Below are 14646 nucleotides of genomic sequence, written 5' to 3'. Positions count from 1 at the left end.
ACCGTCAATATTGATCCCTAAAAACTGTGGGTTTGTTGAACAGTCTGTGTGTTTATCATCTATGCTTAATGCAATACAGTTGTTTTCCCTCTTTGTGCTAAAGTGCATGCTTTTTTTTTTTATTATTCATTAGATATTGCCACCTGTAAACATCCTTAAAGGTTTCATTTGCCTTCTCTATTAGGAGTTCTGGTGTTTTATTAGCAACTATGATGTTACTGTCATCAGCAAAGAGAACATTCTCTCCATGTCTTATGCTGTCTGGAAAGCCATTGAGTTACAGAGTGTAATAGGTGTATACATGCTGATATTTTTATTTGTGGTACTGTAATATGTACATTCATCAGAGTGCTGTTTTTTTTTCTCTTGTCGAACAGTCTTCCAACAAACACATGACAAATTTTACTACCTGGTGTTTTTTTCTGTATGATCGTAACTGCACCACTAAGTGGACTACACCTGCCACTATAGATTAACTGTTTTGTGTTCATGTTTCACTGCCTGACCTGCTGCCCAGGGTAAAATAAGCATTAGTGACTTGCTCTTGCCACACGTACTTGGAGGTGTACCAGCCTAAGTCAATAAGTTTCATGTTCCACGGATCATTTTGTATGATAGATTATAATGATGTGGAACAAATCAATTTACATTCACATCACAAATTAATTTGTACAAATTCTTCTACAGAATTTGTTTTCTGATTTTACTTTGCTGTCTGTCAGATATTTTATAGTGGGTGAGTGAACAAAATTATTTATTTATTTATTTTTGCAAAATTGTGCTCCCCTTTTTGTGCTAAAAACAACCTGAATGTGGAGTAATGAATACCATTTATCCTTCTGGCATTCTAATTATGTACATCATTGTTCCTTTTGAACTGTAGTGGACTACAGTATTTGTAAAAAAACTCGTGAGGGAATAAATATACTGTGAAGCGGTAATAAGAATGTCAAACTCCTTAAATGGATGTCTACAAGATGATTGTAGGTGAGCACCACATATTCTTAAGCACATTTTTGAGCAATTAAGACTGTCTTTGTTAAAGATGATTTGCCGCAGAACTTTATTATATTACATTATTGAATGAACGTATGCAAAGTGTGGTAACTCACTGATCTGTCTCTCCCCAACATTTGCAATGATTAAAACTGCAACTGTGGCTGAACTAAGTTGGCTTAGGAGTTCCAAAGTGTGCTTTTTCCAATTTAAATTCTCATCAGTATGAACATCTAAGAATTTTGAATTCTAATGCTATTTATTATTTCCTTGGCATGTACTACACTTATCATTGATGTAGTACCTCTAGATGTGCAGAACCAAATATGTTGCTTCATTTACAGTTGAGTGAGAGACCATACCCAGAAAACCAGTCAGTGATACTTTTAAGAAATTTGTTTACCATGCAACTTGTAATAGCTATAATTATAGTCTGCAAATGATGTAACTACTGATGTAATATTGTTCAGTACACTGTTCTCTATCGCTAATAGAAGTATCTGCACTTATATTCATTACACACTGCATATTAAGAATGGAACTGGACCCAATACGCTACCTGGAGACACACCTACCATTTATATATTTCTTGCTTAGCAATTACTTAACTAAAAATTTTTATCATTGGCAGACGTGTGAGCTATCTCTACCATTTGCACTAAATTATCCAGGTAAGGCTGGATCCACTCATTTGCTATTTCTCTTACACCTAGTGTTTCTACATTGTTTAGTAGTATTTTATAATAAATGGTGCGAAAAGCCCTGCAAAATTGTAAGAATATGCCTGGAAGACAGTCATGCTTGTCAAGAGCTTCAAGTATCATTTTTGTGAACTCTATAATGGCCGATATTGAACGTCTCTCACTTCAGAAACCGAACTGTATTTTGTTAAAAAGGTTGTATTTTCCATGTAACCTATTAGTCCAACTTTCATGATCAATTCATTTATTTCTGAGAATGTGGATGGCAGTGAAACTGGCATGCAGTTTTCTAAACTTTCTGCATTATCTATCTTTAGTACAAGCACAACTTGTATATTCTTTTGGTACTAATGAAAAATATCTGAACTAAAGGATGAATTAAGGATGGGTCCGCCTTTTCACAAGTACACAAATTATTTTTTATCACCCCAACATGTTTCACCACAATTGTGGCACACTCAGAGGGATTTTTATTATTTTCCTTTTAATTTACATTGTGTGTGTCCTGTGGCTGCCACCAAAATCAGCCACAGGCATAAATTAGTACAACATGTCATCATTGCAGTATTTTGCTAGTCCTTAGCTGTGACAAGTTTGTTTATACGTACCTAACGTGCTTTTGTGTAGTTGAGCTGAATGTTTTCTCCAGATGATTTGTAAATACTGTATCCTCTTATGTTGCTGTGTGCTGAATGGTGAATGTGCATCCAAGCCACAGCAACATAACAGCAGGACACAATACTGACAAACAAGCAGGAGAAAATGTCCAGCTCAACTACACAAAAATGACGTGGTGTGGCTGATTTTGGTTGGCAGCCACAGGACACACAGAATGGGGGGGGGGAAGAGAACATTGACAATGCTGCAACTGTGGTGGAACATATTTGAGTGATAAAACAAAACAATAATTTGTATACCTGCAAAATGGTGCAGCCATCCTTCATTCATTATTATTTTTCTGCAAGCACGGGAACTAAGCTCAAAACTCCAGTATGACTGGCTCAGTAATTTATTTGTTAATGAAGTCTGTATGCTGCCTATGCACATCTTCAGAGTAGAGACTGAAACATCATCTATGCATGTTAACTTCTTATTTTTAATTTCAGAATTGTCTACCTGTTTTCAAGTGCTCTTTTGAAACATATCACTGTGCTTGCTTTGTATCCTATTTCATTGTGGGTAATCAATGTTTGACACTGTAATGTAACTGGATAGATAAAAAATTGACTCACCAAGTGGCAGCAGGAGAACACAAACATAAAAAAAGGGTTTTACTTATCAAGCTTTTGGAGCCAGTGGCTCCTTCCTCCAGCAAAAGGGTTGAAGGGGAAGGAAGAGAGCTGAAGGGAATGTCTTTTCTTCTCATCCCATCCGGAAGTCTCTCCTGACCCGGGGTTCTGGGTGACTTTTTTGAACTTACCTCTTTCCCTTCCCCCCTCCTCCTTCCCTTTCAGCCATTCTGCTGAAGAAGGAACCACTGGCTCCAAAAACTTGCATAAGTGAAACCTTGTTTTTTTTTTTTTGTGTGTGTGTGTGTGTGTGTGTGTGTGTGTGTGTGTGTGTGTGTGCGCGCACGCTCTCCTGCTACTTGGTGAGTAAATTTTTTTATCTATCCAATTACATTCTATTTCATTGTGGGTGCTACATGTGTTTTAGGAATATTTTATTGCAACTTCTCCACAATACCAGAGAAATAGTCATTTACAAAATTTGCTATTACCTGGGGATTTCTGTTACTCTCATAATTGATTTGTATGTCCATCTTTCTTTCCCAGTTTCATATTTCATAACATCCCATACTAATTTTCATATATCTTCTGCATTACATATTATTTTGTCAATAAATGGTGTTATGTGGAGCAAGCAGTTCCGTCCTTTATTTCTTTTTGAACCTGTGAAAGTAATTTAAGAACTGTGGATTGATATAGTGTTTTTGCAGTGAACTGAGAAATTAAAAGTTTGTGGGAGGATTTATAGTACTTTTAGTTATCCATCCATTTTCTGTAGCTGCTGCTGTTAAAGTGGCCACTTTTGGAAATGCATCCCCAAAACTTAAAGTAAACAGAGGGTAGAACTTGGGATCTACATTGTTTTCCATATACACTTCATCCCAGGTTTGATTTGCCTATGCGCTATAAAATGTTTGTATTTTATGTACCAAGAACACCTGTTCATCAATGGTAGGCAATGAAAACTTCATAACTCCATTTTGATACATTTTACGGGAGCAGCAAAAACAGTTTCTTAAAAAATATGTAAAGTGATACAGATGATGTTGCTACACGTGTGACTATATAGTAGAAGCCTAGTTATTGACAGATTAGAGAAATCCATTACTTTCAAATCTCACTTTGATATTGGAGCCTACTGGTTACTGGAATCACGGACATACGAAGTTAAAAGATTTTCATTGCCTACCATTGACATATTCCTACGTTTTTGTGGGTTTTACCGAGCCTGTCTTTAGCTTTATCATCTGACAGTAATGATCAAAGCAGCCAAGATAAATGCTTTACAAATTTCCCTGTCAATATCTGTAAGTGCATGATGTAAGACTAATGCTGAACTTTTTGATTCCCTTTGTAGCAGTGATTACTAGTTGTGCCAGACAAAGTGGCCAAAATCTTTAGGAAGTTATTACTAATTTCACTTTCTATATTTATATTAATATTCATGTCTTCACAAATTATTATGTTAGACTTTGGAGTTGAGATTCTTTCAAAAACACAGTTAATTTGTTGCAGACAGTGTTCACACTACCACTAATATAATACATGCATAGAATGTTCAACTTTCCATGGACGTCTAGCTTTGTTAGTTCAATGGCTGTCAGTTCAAAATGTTTATCTCCATTACATGTGATCATATATTCTGTAGCTTTAAAATGCACAAGACTTCTGATACAATTCCCCAATCCCCCCTTCTTTAGATAGTTCTACAGTAGTAACTTGCACAACCATATGCTGATATCACTATCTGCGGTACTTCAGTGTGTCTGCACCAATGCTCTGTAATGAATACCACTGTGCTGTTCAAAGACTGTAATACTGATTCAAGTAGGTGTGCTTTACTCTTAATAAATTGCATATTTTGATGAAGAATTGATAATTCTGAGATAATTTGTGTGTTGTTTGTCCTTATGATACCTTTTTCTCTCTGCTCATAATTGACGAGTATACATTCCAATGTGGTAGATTCTATTTTCTGCGTACATGTTGAAGAAATTTCTTGACTGGTTGAGACACTATCAAGGGAGTGCTGTTGTCCTGAATTACCCTAAAAAGGCCTAGTTACCCTACCTATTACTACAGGTGTTTGACCATACATAGCTCCTTACCTACCTGCTATACTCAAGCTAATTAACACCATCTTCATCCATTTAAAACAAAGATGTAAGGTACTGAAACAATCATCTGCACATGAACTGCTATATTCTGTGTCATCATTGAAATGTTGTCCTCCTAACACCTCCTTCATTTGCACAACCCTGTGGCAGTCACACTGAATGCGCTTTGTCATAGCTGATTGTATGGGTTTTTGCTGTAGCAGTTCTCACAGCATGTTATCTGGAGCATCTTTAGTTCATGTTGGACATTATTAGCATCATTTATTTGGCGGGCTCACACTGTCAATGTACATAACCTATGTCTACAAATCCCTACTCTGCAAACCACTGTGAGCTGCATGGCTGAGGGTACTTTCCATTGTACCAACTTACTAGGGCTTCTTCCGTTTCCATTCACATATGGAGTGTGGGAAGTGTGATTGCTTAAAAGCTTCTGTGTATTCTGTAATGTAATCTTGTCCTCCATATGGGAGCAATTCATAGGGGTTTGCAATATATTCTGAGAGTCGTCATTTAAAGCTGGTTCTTGAAACTTTGTAATTACTCTCTCTCAGGATAGTTTGCTCTTATCTTCAAGTGTCTGCCAGGTCAGATTCTTCAACACACTACCACAGTTTGGGCACAACATGTGACCATTCATGCTGTCTTTCTCTACATAAAATATTTTCTAAGATTCTACAACAAATGGCTGTCAAGGTTATTGGATGGCATTTTTGTGAATCACTTCAGCTATCCTTCTTGCAGAAAGGTGTGGACTGTGCTTTCTTCCAACTATAGGGCACAGTTTTTTGTTCTTTGGGTCTACAGTAGATTATAGTTGGAAGAGGGGCTAATTCAGCCACAAACTCAGTATGGAATCTGATTGTGGTTCCATCTGGCATTGGATCTTTGTTCAGTTTTAACAATTTAAGCAACACTAGTGAGACTAATATCTGTATCACTCACCTTTGCAGTGGTGTGAGAATTAAACTGGGGCAACACTATTGAATTTTAATTTGTAAAGGGACATTTGAAATTGGTGTTTAGAGTTGCTTGTTGTGATATGACACTTCTTCCTCTTTATCTGGTTTGCTGAGCAAATAAATCCTCCTATTTGTTTTAACTGCCCTTTTTACTTCGTTAATCACTGCTTCTACAACTGCCTCATGGTCACTGATAACAGTTTCTATTTGGACATCCTCAAATATATCAGGTCTATTCATTGATATTATATCAAATATAATATCATCATGAGTGGCCATCAGAACAATCTGTTCTAAGTAGTTCTCACAGAACACATTTAGTAATGTTTCACAGGATGCCTTGTCACACCCACCAATATAAAACAGTAATTTTTCCAATTGACTGTTGGTGATTAAAGTCTCATCCAATGATGATGGTATGATTGGGGACCTTATGTACTGGTGAACTTGGGTTTTCTATGAAGCTTTTGATTTTCTCTGGAGGTGAGTCTGGTGGTCAATAAAAGGACCTAATTGTAAGTTTATGCCCAGCCTTCCAAAGTCTTCCGCAGACAATCTGACATGGAGTTTCAATTTCTAACTTGGTGGACATGAGCTTCTTGTTTACTGTGACAAATACACCATTTACTATTAGCCTCTCCTTTTGATACATGCCTAAATTTTCCCCAAAAATCTCTTTGCTATCACTTGTTTTAACCAGCTTCCAGGACACAGTAGGTATCCCAAAAGGTGAAGAGAGTCTAGCTCCATTTCAGTTTAAGGCATCACCTCGAGCTTGTTAATTACCATAGGGAGACAGATATAACACATTGAGTTCTCCTTGGTCCCGGTTTACGCTGCTAAGGTTGCGTAGCCTTAGCACTGTCACACCACTCTCAGTCATGTGGACGAATAGTGAAGATCCCTTACATCCTGTCGAGGACATAACTCATCCAATGTTCGAGAACACAGTGGGGCTGCACTGTAGGCTGGTACAATGTGTTACTGAAAAGCAAGCAAATAAATTTAAAGTAAGCCTGCTGATTCTCCTTTAATCTGTTTAGTAATTCTTCTAGCTTATTTCCTTTAACACAGTATTATTTGAACTTGATGGCAGTGTGACTCTATATGCTGATATCATTTGTTTGTTTGTGTGTGTGTGTGTTATACACGTTCTATCTGACTTTACAGTTAGGTGTTCTACATACTGGTACATACAAGAATGGAACTGCGTCATTATTCTTTATTTCTAGTGTGAAATAGGTTTTTATATAATATAATCATTGGTATCAAACAGTTCATTTATAGTTTAGGAATGAAGTATCATGTATTACGTGTATTTCTTATGTGAGTGTGGTGCTGTCTATCTACTTAATTTTAGTCACATATAAATTAGGCAGACTAAAATTCATAAATTATACAGATATACGTGACTATGTTGTCAGTAATTGACTAATTATGTAATTAAAATTTTATTAGAAGTATTGTAGAATCCTACTTTCAAATCTGAAAATAACAAAGTATGTTTGAAAAGCTTGCCTATAGAAAAATGATAAAGCCATAAAATCAACTCTTGTTTTGTATTTACTTTTCTGTCTTTATTGCATTCATTGCCACACATGTGACGTACTAGTTAGTTTTAAGGTGAAGCTTGTAAGAACTTCTTTGAGAGAGATCATACAGTGGAGTGTTTAGGGAGACCTCACGAAATGTGAGACCACGTGAAATGTTTGATAATAGTAACAAGATGTTTGAATTAAGAATGTTCATGTCCTTGAGTATAAGGAAGTTGTAGGAAGTTATTGTAAATAGTGGATGGCATGCTGATGAACTAATAAAGAGAAGACGTACATAATTTGAGCTTTTTATTTTCTACATGACAATGTGAGCCTGATACCTTAGATTTGCCTGTGCCACTCAAGCTTCAGACCATGGAGAAGAGAATTTCTCCTAAGAAGCATTGGCAAGTTGCAGTAGGCCACTAAGCTGCTGCTGAAATTTATGTAGTTCTGCTGCCATGTGCAGCCATATGACAACTGTGTCATCCACGTGTTTCAACCAACATCGGCACAACACACTATTGCTTTTCATCTGACAACATCCATATCCACATCAGCCACTATAGATGAAAGGGAGCTATCCATTGTCACTCTGTGTCTATTCAAAGAATTTGTCTTGTCACTACAGTGACATGCACAACTTCACAATGCTGTAAATGTCTGTCAGTGTTTGCTTCTGTAATACATTAAAGCTATCAACTATAGGCATGTTCACTGAAAGAGATGCTACGTCAAAGCTGAACGTTAAATCTGTACCTTACTAGTGGCTTTTCCTGTACAATTTCAATGAAATGTATGGATTTCTCAACGTATGACTCTGTGTGATGCGGGCTTTCACTAATATATGATGAAATGATGTGGCCCTCAACTGCGTACCCTCCAACTCAGAGTTGCAATAATAAAAGTTTTGGCTGGTTTCATTGTCTAGGGGTTGGGGATACATAGTTGCCACATTACAGGCCAAATACTGCTGAGGCTACAGTATATAATAAGAATACACAAATGAATCGAATGGTCGAAGGTTTCTATCACTTAGCAATTGCGAATTATGAATGTAACATATAAATTTATAAATGAAAGACTGCAATTAAATAAATTCTGCAGGTACTATCTTAACACCTTTACATGATGAGTACGATAGTTGAAGTACTTTTGAGAATGCAGTATATTTCTATGAAACACTTATTGGTTCAAAATGGTCTAGGAATTAAATAAAATATAAGGTGAATTACAGGGAAACAATAGATTCCTACTTCACGTAATTAGTTATGAACAACAACATAGCTAGCAAGATATTCTCTTCTAAACACATACTATGTCTTCACTGTAGAAACCTTGGAAATCTCACAAGTTCACAAGTCCGCACTCCGAAGTATTTCTACCTCTCGCGACCATGCGCAAACCGCTCCACACTCCAATTCCTTCCTCATGACCATTGCATGCAGCACCTCCCCTGTACTCTTCTTTACTCCACTGTCCTCTCTCCCGAACTTGCTTCCATCCAGTCTCCCCATTCACGGGCACTGTGATTGGCTAGAGCGCTCCCTCCATGTCTTCAAGCCAACGCGCCCACACAAACATAATGAAACACATTCGAAATACTGGATTTACAATTAAATAACTTGAAATTAAATAAATATTCCTAAAGCTGGACCATAAACACATTCTAACACACATTATTAGATACATAAACAAATTAAATAAACATATATCAAAGGAATAGAACAAAAGGTAGGTCAGTAGCCTAATGTCTCTGTTCTTTCTAAAACACAGTAGATTTGTAACCAATTTCTTCATGAATAATATATATCAGATATAAACAAAAACATAGATGAATAAATATATTTATAAGCATGCTGCTACTGCTTTTTCACGTAACTGTGGAGTACTTATAGCCTGACGCGATCGATAGTAATCGGCCGCTTTGACCTCCAATAACTCATGTACCATTCAAGTTACATGCCTGTAATTCATACCAATTTAGGTTTACACTAATAGCTTTCTAAAGACATGGCTATCGACAAAATCAGACGAAGTGTTTATATTTTGGAAATTCGTTGTTGGGTGTTACTTGTATAATTTACTGTCAGATACTCAACCTTAAACTAATAAAGATATAGAAAATCTGATTACACCATCAGAATCGCCGTGCAAATAATAGTAAAGCAAGTTTCTTTTTGAGGTATCATGATTCATATGGCTACTATTAATTTCTATATGAATTGTGAAATGCCTGCCATTAAGGTTTCTTTGGCCCTCACGGCGCACAGCATCATCAAGGAATCCCCACCCACGTGCTCGATGGACCACGTGCTGGGGCTCCCCTCATGCTCAGCTAACATTTGGCACCATGTGGTTGCTGCCGGGCTGTGGCTTTGACAAGCGTCCTGTGCGGCCGCCCCAACTCCGAACATATAATATTTCCAGGGCGCCACAACTCGCCCATTACCTCACAGTGACCAACCAGGCAACTTAACTTACGGACCAAATATTTCAGCAGATACTATGTGAGTCAGTTCTGTTTTTGACTGGTTTGACAGCACAGTCCTTCTTATGTACTTTAGTACCCCACATACTCTTGGTGGCACGAACTTTGATGTGAGCCAGTTAGTTCTGTCAGCATAAATTCTGCAACCATTAATTAAGGCCTGCACCTTCTTTACTGTCTTCGCTGTGGAGTCACTGATTTTGTCTTCATATGTTGTAGTGTCCATTATTATGTGACATTTACTTTATCTGCATTTAAACTCTCAATATCTTGTTATTTATGACGGCTGTTTCTTCACGTGATCTAGTCTGCTTCATTGATTTCACACGCACCAAGAGTCTGTGACTTGCCACATCTCAGCTTCTAGTTGAGGCAGTTTTTGGAATGACACTTTCATGGATTGTACATCATCTTCTGTAGGTATGCACTGGAGCATCAGTGAGTAATTTAAACCTTTTAACAGAACATCAGTAATTGCTTTGCTGATGGTCCGCACCAATAGATTCACCACAGCTCATGCTCAGTTTTGGCTCAGTATTTCATTTGTGTGAGCACTATAAATTTCTGCTTTTGGCTACTCCTTATTGATTCACTTGATACTTAAGCTTTTCTGTCTATTTTGTTAATGTTTTCCTAGTCAGTTGTTGATAATCTGTCACCTAGCCATAGATATTACCTAAAGAAAGACCTGATCACAAAAATTCAAGACAATGGAGGTGAAGGGCTATTTCTCTAAGTAATGAATGATTTGCAAGTTTGTAGATTTATTTGTTTTTCCAGTTCCAAAGTACAATGAAAGGAATTTTGGTACAGTATCATGGCCCTGGTCTAGCAACCAGAATTGAGTGAGACCGGAGCACATCAGCCAGTGAGCCAACGGCATCAATGGAAAATCGCTGGTACAATGCAGTCACACACAACAGGGATGACTGACAACACAGACCACACGGTGAAATACCAAGACCGGAGAGCAAAACCAAATCAGATACAAGAAGTAACAACTATCAGCAACCAGAGCAACAATGAATAGATAAATGATCACGAGTGATGTCTGAACATGACTGCAGTCTGCACTCCTGGCTTTATCGGACCACCATGTGCACAGATAGGCCAGTGTGACAGGCATGCTCTGTGCATAGCTCTGTGATGGTGACAACAGCACTCTTAGATTACTGGGGCGTCACCTAGTGGCCGTTGTCTATGTCCATGCCTTCTGGCGAGCTGGAAAAAATGTCGGACCCGGATACCAGATCTGGTACCTCTCGAGGAAGCTGAGGTTGTTCAGCAGTTTCTCATTTGGCATCTTCAGCTGTTGCAACTTACATGGCAGGCGAAATAGGACAGTATGTAGAAAATATCATCACAACAACGCAGCAGTTTAGTCAAACTGCTGCAAACAATGTCAAAACACCAGTTTTATATTTGTTTTTATCATTTTATATTATAAACATGAGGGCTGGAACTTATATAGTGGCAATTATTTACTCACAACCGATACAAAAGAGTTACATGTTTGCACCTGTTACTGTCCTTCAAAGTAGTCACCAGCATTGCATAGAATGCGTTTCCAGTGATGTGGAAGGCGTAGTATTCCGTTAGCAGAGCCTGTTCTGTTGATGGTGCAAATGGAGCAGTCTACTGCCTGTCGAATCTCTGGAACAGTTCTGAAGCGAATGCCATGAAGTGGTTCCTTCATCTTCAGAATCAAATCAAAGTCACAAGGACGTAAGTCCATGGAGTATGGTGGATGGTACAGTACTTCGCAGTTCCATTGACTGAACAGAGCAGCCACAGCTTGTGCTGTATGCGCCCGCACTTTGTTGTGCAAAATGATGGGTGGGTTGCGCAGAAAGTGTCGCCACTTCTTTCGCAATGCTGGTCGCAGCTGGTGCTCCAAAAATGAACAGTAATATGACTTAAGTCCTTGTGACTGATGTGATTCCAAAGATGAGGCAACCACTTCGTGGCATTCGCTTCAGAACTATTCCAGAGATTCGACAGGCAGTAGACTGCTCCATTCGCACCATCAACAGAACAGGCTCTGCTAACGCTATAGTAGGCCTTCCAAATCGCTGGCAATGGGATCTACACAATGCTGGTTACCACTTTGAAGGACAGTTGCAGGTGCAAACATGTAACTCTTTTGTATAAAATGTGAATAAATAGTTGCCACTATTTAAGTTACAACCCTCGTATTTGCAACCACCTTCAATGTCACAGATGTCTATCATTTCATCTGAAACAAGAAGTGGAACAATTCTTGCTTTTAAGTTCTAAATTTTGTAAATTAAATATTTGCTGAACTTAAAACTGGAAAACTCACACTGTAAACTTGTTAAAACGTTTGGTTTCAGTTACTTTTCCATAAACACACACACACACACACACACACACACACACACACACACACACACACACACACTCTCTCTCTGCATCCCAACATTACAATTTCATATCTTCTCAACAATATACTGACAATAACAGATATATAAATACAACACTACAAGAAAATGTAAGCTACATGTCGCCCCCCCCCCCCCCCCCCATACTGTTCAATGCTTAAAGTTTGCTAGTGATACTCTTCCGTTAGTTAGTAGCAAAGACATTAGGGTTCAGATAGAAGATATTTGGAATACCATTCCTTAGGCAGATAGAAAAAGCCCACTTGACTCAATTCCCTAACATGTAATATTATTTCCTCCAGATATTTTAATATCCCTGTAATTTATTAAGAATCCAAATTACAGGTTTTGTTACTTGACAGAATATTTGGAGAGATCGGTTTGCAAAATATTCATTTCACTTATTCTCAAGTTATGTAGGTGGATACCAAAGTGCTGCAAAGATATAAAATTAAAGTGGCAGGGAAGGTTTTATTTAATGAGACACTGACTTGAATATCACTACAGATAGAGTAAAACATGTGAATGGAGATGAATGACTTGGCAGTCATTTCAAAGAAACTAAGGTGATTTTGAGCATTTAAACATCTTCCTGCAGCTGAGTTCAATGTTGTAACAACCACACCACATAACACGGTTTGTAAAATACAGCACTGAACTCAGTGAGAAGGTATCTCAAGCCATATAAAGACATTACAAACATTGTGTCTGCTCTTCCTATGCAGATAGTTTCAAAATTCCGGGAAGCATGCATGGACAAACAGAAAAATTACGTGCAATTTTCTCTCAGTTCCATCTGCATTCACAAGTTTGTAGCATCGAAATTTGAAGTTACAGACATCCAAGTTGAAACATAGCGTGCTGTACTTCTATTGCATACACCAGGTGCCTGTCGGCTCTCTCTTGGTTAGGTGCAGCTAGAACAAGCAACCTGTCAGGCAGGCTAATATCACACATTTTGCCCATACCTGAGGTTCTTTGTCACCCTGCCCAAGTCTGTTCAGTAGCACTGCTTAGGCTACAGCACAGCTGCCTGCCTGCATGTCAGGTGTTCACCCAACCTGCTCACCTGTGCTTGCTGGTGGGCATGTGAGCTAGAAAAGCCTGGCATACACTTTTAGTATCATCCCTGTCATGTCATTTTTCTGGTTAATCCACAATCCTCGTGATAAGTTGTAACCCCAGGCATTCAGTGTTTAACCTCCCATGCATCACTCACAAATGGCCTAATTCCCAATTGTGCTACTAAAGTATATAAATGTCAAATTCATAAAGTGATTACAACACACAGAATGAGAAAACATATGTTGCTAATTTCCTTGGTTTTCAGACAGCAACAGGTGTGCCAATATTTATCTTAATTTTCAGCAAATTTCATTTCTTTCCTGGTGATAATGTTTAGTATCTACTGAGTTTTGGTAACAATACAGCATCTCCAACAGACATTGTAATTTGAAATGTTTACATTACACTGATGAGATTAATGAAAGCTAATCATCTCTACCATGTCCAAGCATTTTCCTATCAGTATCAAAGAGAAGAAATGTGGTGGCATGCTGAAAAGTAATGCCTCTGAATTTGTGTGAAAACTCCAAGCTTCTTAAATAAACCAAATGTTATTAACATTCTATATTGTTATTCTTCATATCTACATATTTATTATTCAACAGCCACCCTGCTGACGGACACATTTTGCCAATGAAAGACCAGTTTGTTGATACTGTACAGTAGAATGTTTGACTTTGTCAACTGAGACACAACCTCACATCTGCTTGCACTCCATCACTATCAAAGTGGAGTCCTTGGAGGCGTCTTTAAATTTTGGAAACAGATGAAAATTGGATGGGGCCAAGTTGGGATTGTATGGAAGATAATCAATGACAACGAATCCAAGGCATCGGATTGTTACATATGTTGCAGTGTTCATGTGTTAACTGACATGGTCATGCAGAAGGAGATGGTGCTCCAAATGTGAACAAACTCTTTGAATTTGTACTTTTAGTTTTCTGAGGCTCTCACAGTACACAGACATTGTTAACGTTACACACCATCATGTTACATGCTACAATTCGGAGCCCACTAATGGCACAGAGTCTTAACCATCATCAGTGAAGCAGGAAGGTAAACTGAGTAATAGGCATGACATGTAATCTCAACTGATACTGAGAACAGAATAAAAAATTTGGAAGCATTACTTTTCTGAATTCCCTTGT

Source organism: Schistocerca nitens, chromosome 8 (genome assembly GCF_023898315.1).
Source record: "Schistocerca nitens isolate TAMUIC-IGC-003100 chromosome 8, iqSchNite1.1, whole genome shotgun sequence".
Classification (NCBI taxonomy): domain Eukaryota; kingdom Metazoa; phylum Arthropoda; class Insecta; order Orthoptera; family Acrididae; genus Schistocerca; species Schistocerca nitens.
Note: the sequence above shows the minus strand (reverse complement) of the source record.